This window comes from Ambystoma mexicanum, chromosome 13 (genome assembly GCF_040938575.1).
Source record: "Ambystoma mexicanum isolate Mex_15411 chromosome 13, UKY_AmexF1_1, whole genome shotgun sequence".
NCBI lineage: Eukaryota > Metazoa > Chordata > Amphibia > Caudata > Ambystomatidae > Ambystoma > Ambystoma mexicanum.
In genome coordinates this window covers 190,154,538-190,174,077 of record NC_090938.1, presented here as the reverse complement: position 1 = coordinate 190,174,077, position 19,540 = coordinate 190,154,538, and the positions used below count along the sequence as shown (strand labels likewise).

At 44.0% G+C, this 19,540-nt stretch overlaps 1 protein-coding gene across 3 annotated transcripts in view; it reads left to right on the top strand.

Annotated features, from left to right (window-relative positions):
- PTPN7 (protein tyrosine phosphatase non-receptor type 7) overlaps positions 1-19,540 on the top strand; it is a 460,997-nt gene that overhangs the window by 376,512 nt on the left and 64,945 nt on the right. The gene's annotated exons all lie outside the window — the stretch shown is intronic.

Genomic DNA, 19,540 nt, shown 5'->3' with positions numbered 1-19,540 from the left:
CTTTCCTTGTGACTGACAGGTCTTGTCATACTGGGAAGAGGCCCGTGAGGAAGTCTCTGGCCTCAGGTGTGCAGTTGTGTATGCTTCAGAGAAAGGATATCCACTCGTCTGATATGATTGAGTCTTTGATCAGGTCACAGCAGGGGTCAGTTTGGGTAGCTTCCACAATGTCCTCAATTCCGACTGCTTTGGGTTTCATTGTGTGAATGACCTGGCAGATGTACTCCTCAGTTTCCTATGCCACATTCGCCTCCCTTGGTGTGGCAGCCCTTGGGTGTCTGGATAGGAAGTCTGTGGGGTTGCTGGTTCCTGGTTGGTACGTTAGCTATAATTCGTATTGTTGCAAGTGTAACAGCCACTTTCCTATCCTGGCCTGGGGGTGCACTGAGGATCCCGCGAATATGGGTATTAGGGGCTTGTGGTCCGTGTAGGCTTTGAATTTCCGTCCGTATAGGTATATGTGAAAATGGCGGCAGCCCCACAGTACAGCAATAGCTTCCTTTTCAATGTGTGAATACTGTTATTCAGTTGGAGTTAGTGCACGGGAAGCGTATGCAATTGGCTTTGTTTCTCCAGTTCGAGCAACTTGGACCAAGATTGCCCCACGGCCGAGGGGGCTGGCATCAAAGTATAGTTCTGTCGATAGTGTGGGGTCGTAGTACGCCATTGTCGTCTCTGCTGAGAGGGATGACTTGATCCGCTTGAATGCCTCCTGGCAGTCGGGGCTCCAGATCCATGTTGTGTTGGATTTCGTGAGCTCCCTGAGCGACTCGGACTTTGTTGCCAGGTTGGGGATGAACCTCCCGCAGTATGTTGACATCTCCAGGAAGCTGCGTACTTCAGTGGGTGTAGTTGGGAGAGAGGATTCCTTGATGTCCGCAACCTTTTGTGGGTCCGCCGACACCCATGCGCTGTTGAACACATATCCGAAAAAAGTGATTTCTTCCTTCATTAATTCGCACTTTGCCAGTGGATGGTCAGCCCTGCGGTCTCCAGCCTGCTGAGCACCATCTCGAGGCGACGCATGTGCTCTTGTCTGTTGCTGGCATGGATGAGGATGTCATCGCTGACATTGAGTACTCCGGGGATGCCCTGTATCACCTCTTGGATGGCCTGCTAGAACACCTCTGCCGCCTATGATATGCCGAAACTCAGACTTTTGTATCAGCTTAGGCCCAGGTGTGTGGAGAAAGTTGTGATGTATCAGGAGTCCCGGTGCAGTTTTAGCTGATAGTATTCAGCGTTGAGGTCAACCTTGGAGAATACTTTCAACCCTGTGAAGTCTGTGATGATCTCGTCAAGTGTGGGTATAATGTGGCATTCCCGCTTGATCGCCGCGTTGGGAAGGCGCATGTCAATGCAGATCCTCACCTTCCCCGGTTGCTTCAGCTTCTTTGTGACCACCATGGGTGATACCCATGGTGTTGGCCCAGTTACCTCCTCTATGATTCCTCCCTTTTCCAGTTCTCACAGCTCCTTTTCGACTTGGTCCCTCATGTGGAAAGGGGTTCAATCTGTGCCGCCCCGCCCGGGGCTGTACCGATTCGTCAATGTAGAGCTTTATGAGCTTTCCTTTCAGGCAACAGATGCCTTTGAGGAGGTTCAGGTATTTTCCGAGGAGGCAGGTTATGTCCGTTGGGCCCGTGATGTCACAGATGAAACAGATTAGCCCTAGGTCTTCTGCCGCATCCCCACTCAGTAGGCATTCGATGCCCGCGTTGACGACGTATATTTTGGATTGTAGCGTCCGGTCGCCTATGCTGAGCATTGTTCGGAACCGTCCCACCACTGGAAGTGGGGTCTTGCACCCATAGGCAAAAAGAAGCATGTCCATTTGCTTCAAGTCGGGGATTGTGTGCGATAGTTCTCTCTGGCGCTCGTGTTCGAGGATTCTAGGCAGGGAGATGCCCTTTTCACTCAACAGAATCCTCGGTAACTTTTCAGAGTGCATGCCGTTGATGATTTGACGTCTGATTTATTTTTCGACATTGTCGAACTCACACGAGAGTGCACGTTTTCTGAGTCTTGTGTGATAAGCGCCATGCGTTTTCTCTTGCAACTGAATGGTGGTGCAGAAAATGAAAGTCTCGTAGTCCGGGTTTAGTTGTGACATGAAGTGGGCTGTGAGAGCATCTTGTAAGTTATTTCAATCAGGCACACACCCAAGTCTCGCCCAGCATGTAGTGCGTAAATGAAACCCTTATTTATTTTTGTCTATAAGTTCAATATTCTGAATGATATACCACTCATATCACACCCTCCTCAAAATACCCCCCAGGTTACACTGAACCAGGAATCAGGCTAGTTGTAAAGGTAATTATTTGTTTATTTAGTTAGAATTTAAAATCACAATATATTTGTAATAGGTAACAACAATCACCAATGGGGTGACAGGAACAATGAATAATATCTTTAATGCACTAGGAAGGAAGTAATGAACACAAAAATAATGTATCAAAGGAAAGAATACTTCTGAGTTGGTTTGGAACAGATAGCACTATGGTTAGGGGTTCCCCTTGCAACACCCCTCAACCCACCAATAGGTAATTTAAATAGATGTGAGGAGGGAGCAGGTACTCTGGAATAATACAAAACAAACAAAATATCACTCCCACCTTCCCCCCTTAAACACAACAGAGAAATACGGATTTCACTTTTCAACTGTCAGGATGGCTTTGAAATTGGCTGAGCAAAAACACTAAATATTTTCAAAATGCTTCAATTATTATACATTCCTACAGGAGCCACTTTGAACAGATGTAAGTAAACATAAGCAATGATTTAATTAAAAGGAAACAGTTGGAATCTCAAAGGCCAAGTGGGAAATAATTTAAAGGTAATTCACATGTGTAAAACTTTTTGAAATGTAAATACTTGGCAAACTTTTACTTATGCGATTTTTAATAATCAACTGTTTCGCAATGTAATTTTGAGTTGTGAATCTAGCTGAGGATGTTAAGTACAAGTGTGAGTTGAAATTACGCTTCTATCTTAAAAACTGAGGGAGTTAAGGAGGCTTTAGTGAGAGGTGTTTTTCGAAAATAAAGACACAAATTTGGACAAGGACTTCAGATTAGAATCAGAAATAGAGCTTATGCTTTTACTCAAGGCTAGAGTGTTCAGGCTAGGCAACCAAGTCAAGATGAAGTAAGCTCTGAGACTGATTCATGACTTCAGTGACAGATCCCCATCACCTTCCCCGGCACCAGTCCAAACACTCAAAGTGGGATTCATGGATCAGAGTTACAAAAATAAAGATGACTATGAAAATGGTCCTAGCAACTAGACAGAATAAGATAGCACCACAGATGTTGACACGTTTACTGGTTAGGAAAGTAGGGATAGTTCAGAGATTAGAATGGAACAAGATAAAGCAAGGTATACAATAGTTTTCTAGCGTCCTATTAATACTCACAATCCACTGGGATTTTAAGATTTTGGACAGTCACGGTTCTGGTCGATGGACTTGATCTATCAAGGAAAGACAGCACATCAGGTGTGGGACTGGATCAGCTAGGCTGGTCACCGGAACTGCACACGATCTGCCCTTCATGTTTCTGGGTATTTCAAATCAGCGGGATGGCGAGTTCATCATGCAAGCATTATGGCAGCAAGCCAGATAGTTTCAGGATGCTAGTTTCAGGATGCTTTCTCACACCACAGCGCTTCAATAGGTTGTAAGGATTATTTTGAGGATTGAGGCCTAACTGAAAATGGTTCAGCTACTGCTTGGCCTGGTCCTTGGCATCTGGATCTGGATCTGGAAGGATGTTGAATGCCGGATGTTGAATGGTGGATCAGAGTGCTTCGCTGGAATCAGAATTGTGAGTCCTATGTGTTGTCAGCTGTCTTTATTTATCCTTTCAAATGACATCACAAGATGGGGTGTATGGGCCGGCTTAACTAAACTCACCCCTGTGAACTAGGATTGGATCAGAGCCTCATCTCCGCCTTGCACCCGAGTGATTGGATCAAGGACGGATTGTGTCACATTTATGGTTTGGCTTTTACAGTCCTTAGAAACCTCCCCTAGCCAGTATCAAAATCGAATTTTGTCCTAAATACATATTGCTACATTTTTAACCTCTATGAAAATTACATACAAGGATTCCATATTTTATGGAGTATCTGTTCATCAAAATCCCGCAGCTGTAAGAACTTGTTTCGCCCTTTTTTGCAGCATTTTGTCCATTTCTTCATGAAAAAAAGTCCAACCTTTCTCAAAATGTCCACAAATATGTGTGTTTACCATAGAGATGTTTGTGTAAAGTTTAACAATTCTAGCATAAATACAGTTCCCATAAAATCACATATATCGCCATTCCTGTTCAGAATATGCTTCACAGTTCCCCTTCATCTTGAAATGTAAAGCCAAAAATTAGACTAACAAATCTGTCCTTTTCATATTTTTCACCATTTCTGATAACAAGTTATGAGTCTCTAGTCTCTGGCTGCAGACAAAAGTCTGTCCTACCCAACAATTATCCTATGTCAGTGAGTATCTGCTGAGAGGAATGGCCTCCCCTTGGGTGGAAAAACAAGTTTTTCAACTTCTAACAGGCCCAGTCAGCCTAATTTATTCTTGATTTCTTGACTTAAAATCCAGCAGAAAACAAACTTGTTGCATCAAATGACATAGATAAATTACTTTCTTACATTAAAACCTGTGGGAACAAAAACAACTGAAATCTGTGTTTCTTTCAGCAACAATCCTTTTATATTTGCTAATCCGGCAGGCGTTTAATTTAGATAAATTTAAACCTTAATCAGGAAAGCCCATTTTACAGGAACTCAGTATGGCTGCACACAGATTTTTGATAGGAACTGTCATTCACAGGCAAACCAGTTTTGCTGAATAATGTTTTGCTCTTAACCTTTCTGGACTTTGTACATTTACAGTGCTTCCTTAGGTTAAATGAATTTTAGTGCCAAGCAAGATTTTGAGTGTAGAGAAGTGTTGTGCACAGGCATTTTGGAGTTTTAGCAACAAAGTAAATGTCATTTAGAGGCGAATTTTGGAGTTTCACTTGCAAAACGCTGCTTTCCCTCTGCCCTCTATGTTTCTTGTCCACTGGCACTTTTTCAGCAGCATGTGCTCTGTTCCATCACACATGCACCATGGGTGGCAGGTTGTGCAGCTATCTTTTTGTGTGTTGAAAACGCGGTTTTGGAGGTTTTTGGCACACACCAAGGTTTTGTCGCCATTTTACTGTTTCTTGCATCATAGATAGCAGAGTGATGCCGCATAGTATCGCAGAGTGGGTCAATACATCCCACAGTCTTTCACTAGCTGGTAGACGTCTAAGCGACCACCGATCACCAGCGAGTTAAAGATGCGCAGGACGTCGTCACTTATGTTTAGATGGAGGTGTGACCTCATTTTTCTGGGTGTGGTGATGTCTTTGCAGTCCATTGCCATTTCAAATTTCTGGATCCACAACACCCAGCGAGTGCCCACGGAAGAGGGATCAGTGTATGGGTTAAAAGGTCCAAACGCCATTGTTGCTGCGCCCTGTGGTTGTGGGTGTGGTGTTGCTGGTGACAGTGTCGATGCAATCCACGATGACGTGCAAGGCCTTGGTGTGGATATCCCCGACGCCACTGTTGTGTCAATGTGTGGACTGCCACAGATGATATGTGTTGAAAATCACCTCACCTTAGAGGGTTTGTTGCAGGCGGCGTGTCAACATGTCCAGCGGCTTCTCACCGATGTTGCTTGCGGTGTTGAATTGTCTGTGCAGGCTTAAAGCTTGTTGGCTGGCTCTGGGCATGTACTAGCATGTGGCCTACAGTAAATTCCTTTTGCTGATGTGTAATAGCCAAGGGGCTGATGCAGCAGGCCAGCAAAGAGAAATGGGCTCCCCACCGTGTTTCTAAAAATTCGCCCATGTCAGGGCTTGTTTATGCAGTATTTTGTGATCCGTTACTCATTGCCAGTTTAGAATTCTCTCAAGCCGGTATGCCGACGTATTAGAGAACGTGGGATAGGCCCAGCTGAGGAGGGTAAAGAAACACACGGACCACCATTGTGTAGGTGTTGCCCGGAACTGCCTTTCCTCGTGGAGGCGCGGGGCTTTTATTCATAGTGCCTGACGTCACTGCGTTAGCGGAATGTCAGGCGTACATAACACTGACCAATCAGGAGACACAGAGCGCAGGAGCAAGCCTGCTGTGAATGCCTGTATTCTCTCCAGGCTTCTCCCTCGTGTTCGCTATTTTCTTCTCTCCACCAGTTCCCCCTACTCCACACTTCCTCGTTCTCTTTGCTGACACAGTCCCATGCACCTGTAGCCCGACACACACACACCCCACCTACCCGCACTTATCTATCCACCCACCGTGCCGGCATCCTACTCTTTGTCGTGCGCACTCCCAGCCGCAGCGATGGAAATAGTGAAGAGATTCCTTTTACTATTTCCTATTGCGGCCATCTTGGTAGTTTGGTAGTTTTTTTTAAATAGCTCAATTCATTTAGCTAGAAAAGACCTGTTTGCACCCTTGCATTATTTCCCATCTTCGTGGGTGATTTTAACATTAATAACATGCAACCCTTGATGATGCTTAGGTTGGTTGGCCATTAATGGCCATATACACCAACGACCGTGGGAATTTACCCTACAAACACAATTGAGATAGCCAGAACCTACATGACCTATTTCATGATTTACAGACTGTGTCCTGGACTGTTTAATAAACAGCTCTCAAACAGACAGCTTCTCCTTCCTCTGGCATCATTTCCATGCACTTTCCTTTGAGTTGAACTCCCTGGCATGCTGTGTGAGTAGACTGTGATACATCCACGCTCAACACTTACAATACAAAATATCAATGGACACAATCATGGGTTCAGTGAAAGAGAGAACAGAAGGAGGTTGAGGACGGAGAAACCAGCCAACGGGTGGTGTATGGAAGGAGGTTAAATAGGATGGGTGGATGTACGGATGGATGGGTTTATGTATGGATGGATGAATGACAGATGGCTGGGTGGATGGATGGATAGATGGATGAGATTATGGCTGGATGAATGTACACCTGGAAGGGTGGATGGATCGAATGATGGATGTGTTTATGGAACGGTTAATGGAAGTACAGATCGATGGGTGGGTTTATGGATGAATGGATTGATGAATGAATGGATGAATGAACAAATGGATGGATGGATGGATGGATGGATGGATGGATGGATGGATGGATGCATGGATGGATGGGTGGAAGTTGGAAATGGGCAGAGAAAGGGGTAAGGTGGGTTGAATGAATGATTCTATGTATGGCAGGATGGCTAGATGGATGGATGAATGGATGGCTGGATGATTGGATGGATGAATGAATACATGGATGGGTGGATGACAGATTAGTGAAAGGGTAAAGATGGGTAGGGGAAGGGGAAGGTTGGGTTAATGATTGGATGGCTGAATGGATGGATGCATTGATGGAGATGGATAGGTGAATAGAAGGATAGACAGATGGATGAAGGGAATAAGAGCATGGATGAGTGGATGGTTGAATATGTGTGGAGAAAGAGTTACAGTGGGAGCAAGGAAGAGGAGGAAGGGGAATGGATGAGTGGAGAAAAGGGGAAATAGGTTGGAAGGGAGATGGATGGGGAAGAAAGACAGAGGAATTGGAGGGAGGGGACTGTTGGAGTCGGGAAGCAGAAAGGTGGAGGAAAGGAAGTGTAAGAAAAGAGAATTCCTGGAGAGCTGGCAGGGAAATGGATGAATAGGAAGAATAGCATTGATGGACAGGAGGTGAATGACTGGAGTTAAGAAGGATGAATAATAGAAATAAATCAAGACGCCGGTTAGATAGCTCAGTGAGTTGATCACACGCTGCTGCAATGTGTTTTTTGACCTGCAGGTCGCAGGATCAAATCGGGCAAGTCCAACTTAGTCGCTCATTCTTCTGGGGTTGATAAATGAATACCAACTTCACTTGGTTGATAATTGTAAACATATATTTTCTACGTACAGCACTTTGGCAAAAGGGCTTAACAAATAAAAAATCATTATTATCACGAGACAGATACTGGGATGTGTTCATATGGATGGAGAGGAGTAATTACTATTAAAGAATACAAGTGGAGAAAATAATTAATTGAAGCCGGGATATGGTAATGGGTGGACAATGGAGGATCAATGGCGGGAAGGGATAAGAAAACATGAAAGGGATAAAGGAAGACAGAGGTTGGAAGGAAGCGGAGTGTAGGTGATGATTAAGCTGTGGAAAGAGTGTAGATGAAATGGAGGAAGCTGATGTATGGAGTGGGGACAGGGGAGGGGACGGCAGCGAGCAAGGTGATGGAGTGGAGGGAGGAGATAATTGAAGGGAAGAAGGATAAAGGAGGCATGCAAGTGAAGAGGATAGAAGAGCAAGAAAGGGGATAACGCATAATATTTAAGGATATACTGAAGCAGGTATCATGGGTTCTGAGAAGAACAGAGCATGAAAGGGAGGATGGAGGGATGACGAGTGCATCGTCAAAATAATAACAAACTATGTGCAGTGCTTTAAGTGGAATGTGAAATTGATGGAGGCTCTGGAAAGGCGACATACTCAAAGTGGGCTGGACAGGGACTAAGAAGGGCGTGGTGGTTTAGGTAATGACTGTCTGCTCCAAGCGATACATTATGAGGCCCTGCAAAAATGCATCTTGGCCCCACAGCATTGTATCAGGTGGTCTTGTCAAACATGCTGTAAATAAAGCTCTTTCTGGCAGTAGTTAAATAAATTGCTTGTTTGTTAATAAAGCACTTTCTTACTCAGTATATAAAGAATTCAACCAGTGAGTAAATCCCCTTCATTCTGGATATAAATGACCCAACGCAGTATGATAAGTAACTTTTTTAAGTGCCTATTTAGGGATTCAGCCCCCACGCTTGTGTATTTTCTTTGTTCTGCTGTGCAGAGGCTGATAATCCTGCCCCCTGATAATCTGCAGCTGTTACCCTTTCTCTGTATCGCTTTATCTAGGATTCTACTACAATACGAAGCTGCAAGTTGAGGATGATAGTATTCACATGGATCCCTTGGGAGGCAGGGTCTTCTCTAACTCAAGGCCTTGTCATTTTAAATGTGCTTTTGCTGGACAAAGAAAGACCTCTTTGAAAAGGTTTTACCTTCTATCTGGCAGGTTGCATCATTCAGTTCTTAGATTTGGGGGGCACAGAATCTGCTCGGGGAATAATGGAGTAGGAATTAGAGAAAAGTACCCATTGGAGTTTGCATTAGGGGCCTCTTCATTATAATCCATGCACCACACAGATGCCTCAGACGATCCAGGATGGTTGGGGTATTCGGTAAGGGAGCAGCCCAAACAGCGTCAGGCCCGGCTCTAGGAATTTTCATCTGGGTGGGCCAGGATTGTGATCAGGGGGGCCCACATTCCATTGGGTGTGGGTCTAGGAGAACCCTCAACAAAGTGCTGCCATTGATACAAATTTCCCAGATCCGTGATCCAGCAAAAAATGGCTTCCCAGATAAACGGTACATAGCAAAAGAGAAGCAAGGAAAATAGTGTTGCAACCTCAATCTACCTATGTTCCCTTCCCATCTGCTCTCCCCCTTCTGTTATATCTGATCCTCCTTCACCTTTCACCATCCAGTCACCTTCCTTCAGCTGCCCTAACCACGTTCCCATTTACCTCCCCTCCCACCCATTTACACCAGCACCCAGTATGCCATTCGTGGACTGGATTAGGAGAATTGGGGGTGATGCCGCCTCCTCCTCCTCCTCTTCCTCCTCTGAGAGGGCTGAGCAGTGAGGTCCCCAATCTTTGTACCATCTCAGATGGTGTCCGACCAACAATATCTCCCTGAGCACTGTGGCTACTCCCAGCAGGCCCCGGAGGAGATGCTTGTGCTCCCTCCCTCTTGTGAAAGATAGATCCCCCACCCAGAATACTGAAGCAAGGAATGGGAGATTTTGTTTCCTACAAAATAATTTTTTTTTCCAACTTCTATCAATACAGGTAGTCTTGTTGATCCTAACAATATTTCAAGCACAACAACATATACTCCAACAACACACATGTTTACAATTCTCCCTTCACCCACCCATTCCACAACCCTCCTCCTTTCCAGTTGAACCCCTACAGTAGTCCCACTCTGAATGTCTCCCATCAATGGTTCATGTCCAAAATTACATTTTAAACACAAAATGTCATTTTTTGTTGCATTTTTGCAGCACATTTTAATTGAGTTGAGAGTGCAAGGGAGTGCTAGGGCTGTAAGGGCTTCATCAGGAGGCAGACAGTGCTGGTTGAGGGGTTTGTGGCCTCCTGGTATCGCTCCTGGTGGGGTGTGCCCCTGTACATCATTGTTTGGTACATATTGTTTACATACTGGTTATATAATATGTGATTGTCAATGATGACTCTTTGTTTGATGTGTTTACTTTGATTTCATATTGAATGACACAATTTTGTTCAATAAATAGATTTTCAAAGTTAGATGTGTGTGTGTCCTAATCCCTGTGCTGCCCATGTATTAAACCATGAGTGAGGCTTTTTGGAATAGCTTATAATGCAAACTGAATCACTTCTAAGGGCACCTCATTTTAACAGATAAGGCATAATGAAATAAAAAAAATATGCCCAGGATCACACACTTTGGTCAAGTGTTAAAGACATAATTTGAGCCTAGCTGGAAATGTAGCCACTTGACCACGCACCTTCCGAAGTCAAGTTGGTACAAATATATGTTGAAGTTTGGCTTTGAATATCTAAAATAATACTACATTTTACACAGATTACTTAAAAAATGCACATGTCACATGATACACCAGCCTGACAATGTATTCATCACTGTAGAAACATGTTGATGAAAAGATTAGGGGATGTGGGGGGCATTTTGTTTTGAATACTAAATTGCACAGATCAGAATTCTCTTTTTTACACTTTTTTGCAAAAGGGGCCATACATTAATTTTAAATGTTTCCACCAATTGCTGCACGAGTTAAGAGTAAAACACAGGCAAAAATCGCCTTTGCTCTTTACTTTACCACTAAGTGTCTGGAAAAGTGCAAATCACTTCCTCAATTAACGATTGTGGGAGGCATCCACAATGGATTCCTTTGGACTCTGCCCGCTTTTATTCCAGGTGTAAAAGTCAGGCAGGTCCCATAGGAATCAATTGGTTTTCTGCCAACGTAAAAATACATGCTGGTGGAATACCAATCCGATTTGCTAGAGGGACCTTGTTAAGTCCGATCTGCTCTCCAACGTCACCTGTCAAATCATGCAAAATCCTGCAGCTCATAAAAAGTAGAGTTACATGCATTTAGTGCCACTTCTTCCACTCCGCTTGACCTGGAAAAAGATTCCCTATGACTGTAACTTTATTTTCCCCATCCTGAATAGAAGCCTACAAGCTCCAGCATAGCAATTAATGAGAACTTACAAAAAATCTCATACATACACAAAGTGAAATGAAATGCATGACAACGTTATTGTTTCACAGAGCTTGTTCTGTATCCCCTTACTTACTAATCACCCAACAATCACACTCAAATAGCTTCTTAAAAACCTATATATTTTTTTAAGTGCCACAGCAATGGTCAATGCCTTTTTACCTTTTCCCATCTCTAATCACTACCTGTTGTAAATAATCTGTCTCTGAGACACGTCAAAAAGATAAGATCTCACTGGGTGGGCCTGATCAGCCCTGGCTGTTTGTATTTGAAGGGAGAGAGTAGATCAGGGGGCCAAGGGGGGGGGGGCATTGGCATGTGTCCCTTGTCCAAATGTTAAATCCAACTCTGATTGCACTCTTTAGAAAATAGTTAAATACTGCTTTTAGTTATTAAAGATGTACACCTTTTATACTTTGCCCACAACATTATAGAACACGCTTTTCTTTCTTGTTATTTTACCGGTGTTCATGTTTCATTTCCAGCACTGCCTAAACACCCAGCACCCAGGATTTATGTCATACTTTCCAAACAAACCCCACAACACACATTCTGTTTGCATGCAAACTCTGTAAAGTTACTCAAACAGAATGAGGTTATCAAGTCAGTACTTATCAGTTTGAATTATGAAATGTTCAGTCAGAGTAGACTTGGCTTCCAAACAAAGCTACATTCTATTTAGGTCAGTACCCCACTGGTAAGTATGCATGAGAAGAGCTAAAACTGGTCAATACTTACCAACCTAGCCTTATCATTTTCATGTAGGGCCTTGTTGCACCAGCTCAGTGAGGTGCAGCTTGATTCCCTAGGCGTAGCAAGCAAGACACCCACATCTGGGCATATACACATTCACTTAGGGAGACAAACAGAAGCCAACATGCATTGGCAAAGCCCACAACTTGGGCTTTTGTTTAGGCATGGATAGGCATTTGCCAAGCTCTGCCATAAGGGTACCACCTGGCCATAAGATGGGAACAGCTGTAAAATGGTGCCAGTAACTGGGCATATGATGGCATTGCCCGGCAAATGTCTGCTAATACCTATACACAAGCCAAAACCACTGGGTTTGTGATTGCTTGTTTAAGACAGGACTCCAGTGCATGTCACAGAAGCATTAACAAATATATTGCTTATAAAATCAACTGGCTGAAAACAAAGAGAATTTTACTACACCAGGAGATCATTTACAGAGGCAATTAAGTAATTAAACACTCAATAAAATGGTTAGATATAACACTGGCAGGGCCTATACAGCAACACATTTGGGTTTACATTGTGATGGAGCTTGCTCCAAGAGTTCTAGAAAGGTTAGGTTTTTGTGGTGAGGCATTGACATAGCCATGGCTAGTCATTAGGTGGGTAAATGACCAGACACACCCATAGGATGAGTGTTTCTCCTCACATTTTATTGCCATCCTATCTGTGTTCCACATAATGCGTTCTGGTTGTATGTAATAGGTAAAAAGTCTCTGAATAAATTAGAATCCCCGTCATTGCTCTGGCCAGCCTCTCATACCATTGTTTGCATATCAGCCTTAGCCCTGTCACTAATGTCAGAAGCCATTCCAAACTGCTAGACCACAGGGCCTAAAAATGTGTGTGGTTGCTTGTGTTTCAGTGGAGAGGGAACATGGCCTGGCAATTCAGATTTAACTGCACCTTTTGGTGGCAGCACCGAAAGCCATTTTCTAATGGCTTGTCTCCTTCTCTAATCGCACAGACATACTACACAATTATGACATGGAATGTTGCGAAGAGCAACGGTAGTGGAAATGTTTAATTCAAAGCCTTGCATCTACCACTTTTTGATTTTACTACACTCTCCCCTACAGAATTACATTTTTGTTACTACCAACCTTATCTTTTCAATTAAACTCAAGTAGTTAATGCAGCAGAATATATATTTTGAATGGAATTTGTCAGGGCCCCCAGTCAGTTGACGCACCTTTTACAGAAATCTGTGTTCAAGCAACTTAACCTGTCATTTATTGTTTGATATAATTAACCATTTTATTAAGCATGATGTGAAATAATACTATATTCCCACAAAAAATAAACAGACTTTAAATTACAGAAACCAACATTGTGATTTTAGGTTTGAGAAAATAGTTGTAGCTGTAAGAGGATTCAATTCAACACTACAGCTAAGTCAAAGCCTAGTCTGGGATACTGAATGGAAACCCTTATTGATATATCTTTATGTCCAGTTCATGCGTTCTGGATGAATACCCCTATATAACACCCCTCTGTTGGAATCCTCCTGACCCCACTGAGCCAAGAAGTAGTTCTGTTTTGCAAGTTAAAAGGTTTATTTGATAATTTAAACAATAGATATAGATATCACGCTTTATAGTAAATTAATAATTGAATATCACACTTAATCTGATATGATAAAGATTAACAACGGAGAATCTGGCACTAGCACGCTTCTCTATAATCAATAAGGAGTTGACATGAAATGGATAAGGTAGCACACAGGTGAATAGGAACAAAAGAAGAAGGTGGTACAGAATGCTTTATGTAAGCTCAGGTGGATGCAATATTCAATGAATGCAGTACAGAAAATACTCAATATGATTTCAACCAAACAATGTAATCACTTTTCTCTGGCTATTCACTCCCCCCCTCTTTATGCAATGCAAGGAAATGGGAGGAAAGCACACAGTTCTCAGAAATGCAATCAATGTAATTCAGTTCAATCCCCCCCAAGCACGCTTAAAGAAAACAGATAGGAGTTTTGAAAACACAGGCCCAAATACTTTTATATGTGCTAGCAATGGATGAGAAATATGCTGGAAATGCTTTTAATTCCCTTTCAGAGGTTCAGGGTGAGTGATATCTAGTTAATATTAGCTCAGGCTCACTCTTGCAATGATTCAGGGATAGTTTTTATGAGGCAAACGATTTTCTGGCAAATGGAAGGCAAGCAACAGCTGATTTTTACACGTGAAGAAATTTGCAAATCGCGGTAAAATTCGCGAATGCGCCGAGCGCTATTACAGAGGAACTACAAGGACTATCACTATCATTCTGGGGTCCTAAGAAAGCCTAGGATCTCAGCTTCCAGATGAAAGTTACTGCAAGTCTCTAAGACAAACGGTCGCGGAGATATGAGCGATTTAGTAAAGGTCGTTTTTGGTTTTGCAAATTTTAAACGCAGCACTTTTTCAGTTTTAAAAATGATGGCAGGATAACACAATTGCTAAGCTGCAGTTCTACTTAGATTAAAAATGGATTGAATTATATGATTTTAACTAAGAGATGTGTGCTGAGTTTTGCTGAGTACTCACAAGAGATTTTAAACAGGAAGGCGGCTTTGTCACGATCTGGTCAACAGGTCTGGACTTCGGACGGTCTCTGGGCACAGCGTCTGGTCTCTGGAACTGCTAACATGGGTCTGGGTCAGCTCTGCTCTCTCTCTGGGTACAGCACTGCTTCTGGATTCTGGAGATTGAGGGATTTGAAGTCTCTGTTTATCTTGGAGTCTAAGTGTTGGCTCTTTGAAAGTTCATGGAGGTAAGTATGGATTTTTCCGGCAGAGCTTCCAGCTGCAGATGGAAATGAAGGTGCCTATCTGTCCTGTCTCTCTGCTTTTATGTGTTTTTGCAAGTGGGTGTGTATGCAGCATCACTAGACCCTACCCCTCTCCACTTCCATTGGTCAAACTTCCATTTCTCCCTTGATTGGGGAAGGAAGTGTGTGTCAGCGTGATGTCATTTTATGGCTTGCAGAGAGGACACTCCCCAGTCAAATTGCACACAAATCTAGATTTGATAACAAAAGACATATTTGCACAGGTAAACATTGGTTTAAAATTACATGCACACATCACATATCACAGGAGATATACCCTGTCCAAACTCTGCTCTTCCTGGGGGCTTGCATTCAGAAATGGCACTTATTTCACTTTTCAACTGACTTTGCAATTTCTGACATTAACCCAATTTTACACACATGTGCGCAAGGAGTATGGACATTAACTGATGAAGTTTCAGATTTTTAACATGCACACATTTTGAGTAATATCCTCTTTTCCGCTAAAACCCCCCTGAACATACCACCGGGTCCTAGCACGTCTTAAAACGTGGGCAGAAAAATCACAAGAATTATGGTGTCATTTATAACATTTTCACATGTCCGTACTATGAGTTATTCATCTTTTTAGAGTTATGTTCTGGCCCCAAAGGGGTGTGGTTTACCCTCAGCACAAGGTTGAATTTCTGGTTTTTCCAGTTCTGCCAAGCCAGCTTGCTCTCACAGGCAGTGCTCCTCCCCTTTCCTTCAGGAGGAAGCCACTTTTTACGACCAGTTACGACTCCGGTCATAAACCATCTGCCTGGGTGAAGGGGGTTACATTGTTCAGAGCTCCTGTATTCTGTGGGGCTCCCCTTAATTCAATTATCAGAGAGATGGCATATCCTTAGTGTGGCCAGCAAAAGGCAGATAGGCCTGGGAACACAGTTGTGACTCAAGTTTCACTCCTGATGGGGGTAGCTGTCAAGCAAAATCAAGTTCCTTAAGCCAGACTTTCAGCTAACTGTCATGTTTTTTTTTTGTTGCTTTTTAAATTAACTTGCAATTTTACACATGCAGCTAGAATGCTGATTCTAAGTGCAAAACTATGACATTTCAAAAGTTACAAAGGCATGTGACACCAAACATAGGTCACTCATTTAATCTAAACATTTTCGATTTTAGTGTCTTTAAATCCAGTGCAACTTAAACTGCTGACTCCATAGCAGTTTTGTTATAAGCATTGTTTTGGGCTCTTCATTTCCCAGATTTTGTAGGCACACAACACTCCATTCTACCAAATGTCTGCTGGTGTCCAGTGAATATTTTCACATGTTGCAATGTTTGAAAATAGGCATTTTGAGCCTGCCTTCAGAGAAACACAGGGTGGTTTTAAAGCGCTTTGAAGCTAACCGGCGCTACTGGTTTTCCTTTGGCAACCCATTTCCCTCATGGCAACCCGGCCTATCATTCTCGCACTGGTGGGTGGCAAGTGAGGCAACCATTTTGGTGTGCGCACAAACTGCGCAGCTTTCCTGGATTTCGGCGCACATGTGGGTTTTCCGCCATCTTGAACTTTCTAAGCCCACAGCACCAATTGTTGTAGCATGATAGCTTGCACGTGGGTCAAGACACCCAACAAGCCCCCCCGCCCGACTGCACTTTGAATTTGAGTCGATGGGGAGTCGGGTGCACAAGGGTTTTGACCCACGCACCGGTCTGTCCGCATAATCTTCTTCCAATTCTGCAAATGGCACAGCTCAGCATCTTCTTCTCCATCTGGTACTGATCGATCGGTTCTCCTCGCCGGTCCTGATGGGAGTATTGGGCGGTACACAGGGCCCATCGCGTCTCTGCTCCCGGTCTCCGGATCGTCCTCCTTGGCCCGTCTCCAGGTTTTCTTTCTCCTAGGACGACAAAGGAAGAGCGGCAATACCTACTCATAGACGTTTTTCCACCACTGTTGAGATAGTGGGGCAGCATATGCATTTCATCATCACGAAACATTACATTCTTATTTTGAAAAAAAAAACAATATAACTAAGAGACAGTTTCATGCAAATCACAATATTTTACAGACTAGATGTGGTATGTTTTATGGTTGGAACTGAATTAGTCTGAGACAATACCCGCTAGGATTCCAGAGGATTCCTCCAGTTGTTGCAGAGTGTGCCTGGGATGGCAACATTTCAACTGGTTTATGTGGACCCACTTGTCTTCCCCCTCTGCCGAAGGACCTTTGGGGATGTGGATTTTGTAGGCCACAGGGGAGATTTTGTCGATGATCTCAAAGGGTCCCTTCCATGTAGGCAAAAATTTGCGCTGCTTGGCCTGGTTCCTTTGGAAGTTGTATAGATAGACCCGGTCTCCCACCTGATATTCCTTCCTGGAAGTTTTCAGGTCATAATGGGTCTTCATGCTATCAGCCGATCTTTCTAGATTCCGCTGAGCATAAGCAAAAGCATGTTGAAGGTGTTTCCTTAAATTCTCCACATACTCATGAGTAGTGGAGGCATTTATCAGTGTCTGCTCTTGGGTCCTGTAGAGCAAATGCTGCGGAAGCACCATCTTGCGCCCAGTCATCAACTCAAATGGTGACATTTTGGTTGCAGATGAAGGGGTAGATCTGATGGCCATTAGGACCAGAGGTAATCGGATATCCCAACTTGGCCCAGAATCTGCCACAAACTTCTTTAATATGCTCACAATGGTTCGGTTATATCTCTCTACTGCCCCAGAAGAAGCTGGTCTATAAGCAATATGCAGCTTTCTCTTGACCCCCAGTATCTCCCACATCTTTGTCATTACTTCACTGGTGAAGTGGCTACCTCTGTCTGACTCAATCCTTTGAGGTAGACCAAAACGGGAAAAGATGTGGTTAATCATCAAGGCAGCTGCAGTTTCTGCCTTGCAATTTGGGGCTGGGAGACATTCCACCCACTTGGTAAACAGGCATGTCACAGTCAACATGTACTTATTCCCCCTAGCAGAGCGAATCACAGGGCCTACAAAGTCGATTTGTAAATCTGACCATGGCTTGGTCATCCCCCGCTTTTGGAGAGGCGCACGGTGCGTGAGGGATGATGGCTGAAATTGTGCACACACAAGACACCCCTTCAAGTATTGGTCGAGGTCCTGCCCCATGTGTGGCCAGTATGCAACCTCTCTTAAGATTTCCAATGTTGTGTGAAACCCCCTATGACCGGCGGTGGCCGCATCATGGGCGTGACTTAACATCAGGCTTCGGAATGAGGTAGGAACCACCCACTGATCGTGGCCAGCTTTGGATTTCCTTACCAGCAAACCGTCTTGGATTCGGAACATTTTTGGACATTTCATCAACACTCTTAGGTCCTCTTTCCCAATGTAATCGGTATCCGTCAGGGGAAAGTTCTCAGGGTCCTCAAGGTGTTGGTAAAACTTCCCAATAACTGGATCCCCCTTCTGAGCTGTAATCAAATCAGCATCAGGGGTCTCCTTACTCCATTGTGCAATTGAAAGGTCGTTGTGAGCATTTGTCTGGGACCTAGTGATAGCAGTGACCTGGATTTCCCCCAACAGGGACTCAATCTCAATTAGATCCCCTTGGATGGCCCCGGTTTTGGCCAGCTGATCAGCTAAGTCATTTCCAGTTTTGTCTGGTCCCTCTACTTTGGAATGACCCTTGATCTTCTTCCAATAGATGGTCATTCCTTTCGAGGTGACCAGATCATCAATGTTTTGGATCAACTTCCCATGTTTCAAGGGTTTGTTGTTAGCACATAACATGCCTCTGGTTTTCCAATTAACCAGGTGCTCCACGAACCCGTTCCGTACATAATCCGAATCGGTGATTATGACCAGTTGATGCAGGAGTTGATGCTGGACAGCAGTGAGGATGGCCTGATGCACAGCCATCAATTCTGCCACCTGACTACTTCGGGGACCAATTTTGTATCCAGCGGAGGGTTCTGGGGACTCATTCACCCATGCATTCCCTACGCCGGCCACCAGTTCTTTCTCCCCGTTGTTGTCAACATGGTAAGAGCATCCATCCACATACACAGTGGGCATTCCCTCACACTTGTCCTCTTCAAAGACTTTGTGGGGGGAATTAAGGTATGCCTCCATGTTGTCCTTTATTTTTAGACTTTCGTCCTCGAGACAGTTTTCTCTGGCACAATCATGCAAGTCAGCCAGACCTTGCGCGAGGGGACTCTTCTTGTTTTGGCCATATAGGACCTCCACAGGAAAGCCTTGCCTTGACAGAATCCAGGAAGTAATTCGGGAATTACTCACATTTCCGGCCCAGATTCTGTCACTTTGGAGATATTGCAGAGGCTGGTGTGGAGTCTCCACTATGATGTGTTCCCCCTGGATAAACGGGCGGTAATTCCTCAATGCCCACACCGTTGCCAGGAGTGCCTTCTCACAATCGTTGAATTTTTCCTCCACAGAGGATAAAGTTTTGCTCGCATAGGAGATTACTTTATTGACCTTGTCATGCTTTTGGTATAATACTGCCGTCAAGCACGTATTAGAGAACCCCGTCTCCAGGAAGAACTCCTTGTTTCTGACAGGGTAAGCTAGGCAAGGCGCTTGTGAGAGGCTTCTCTTGAGTTGTCTTACTGCCTCGGCTTG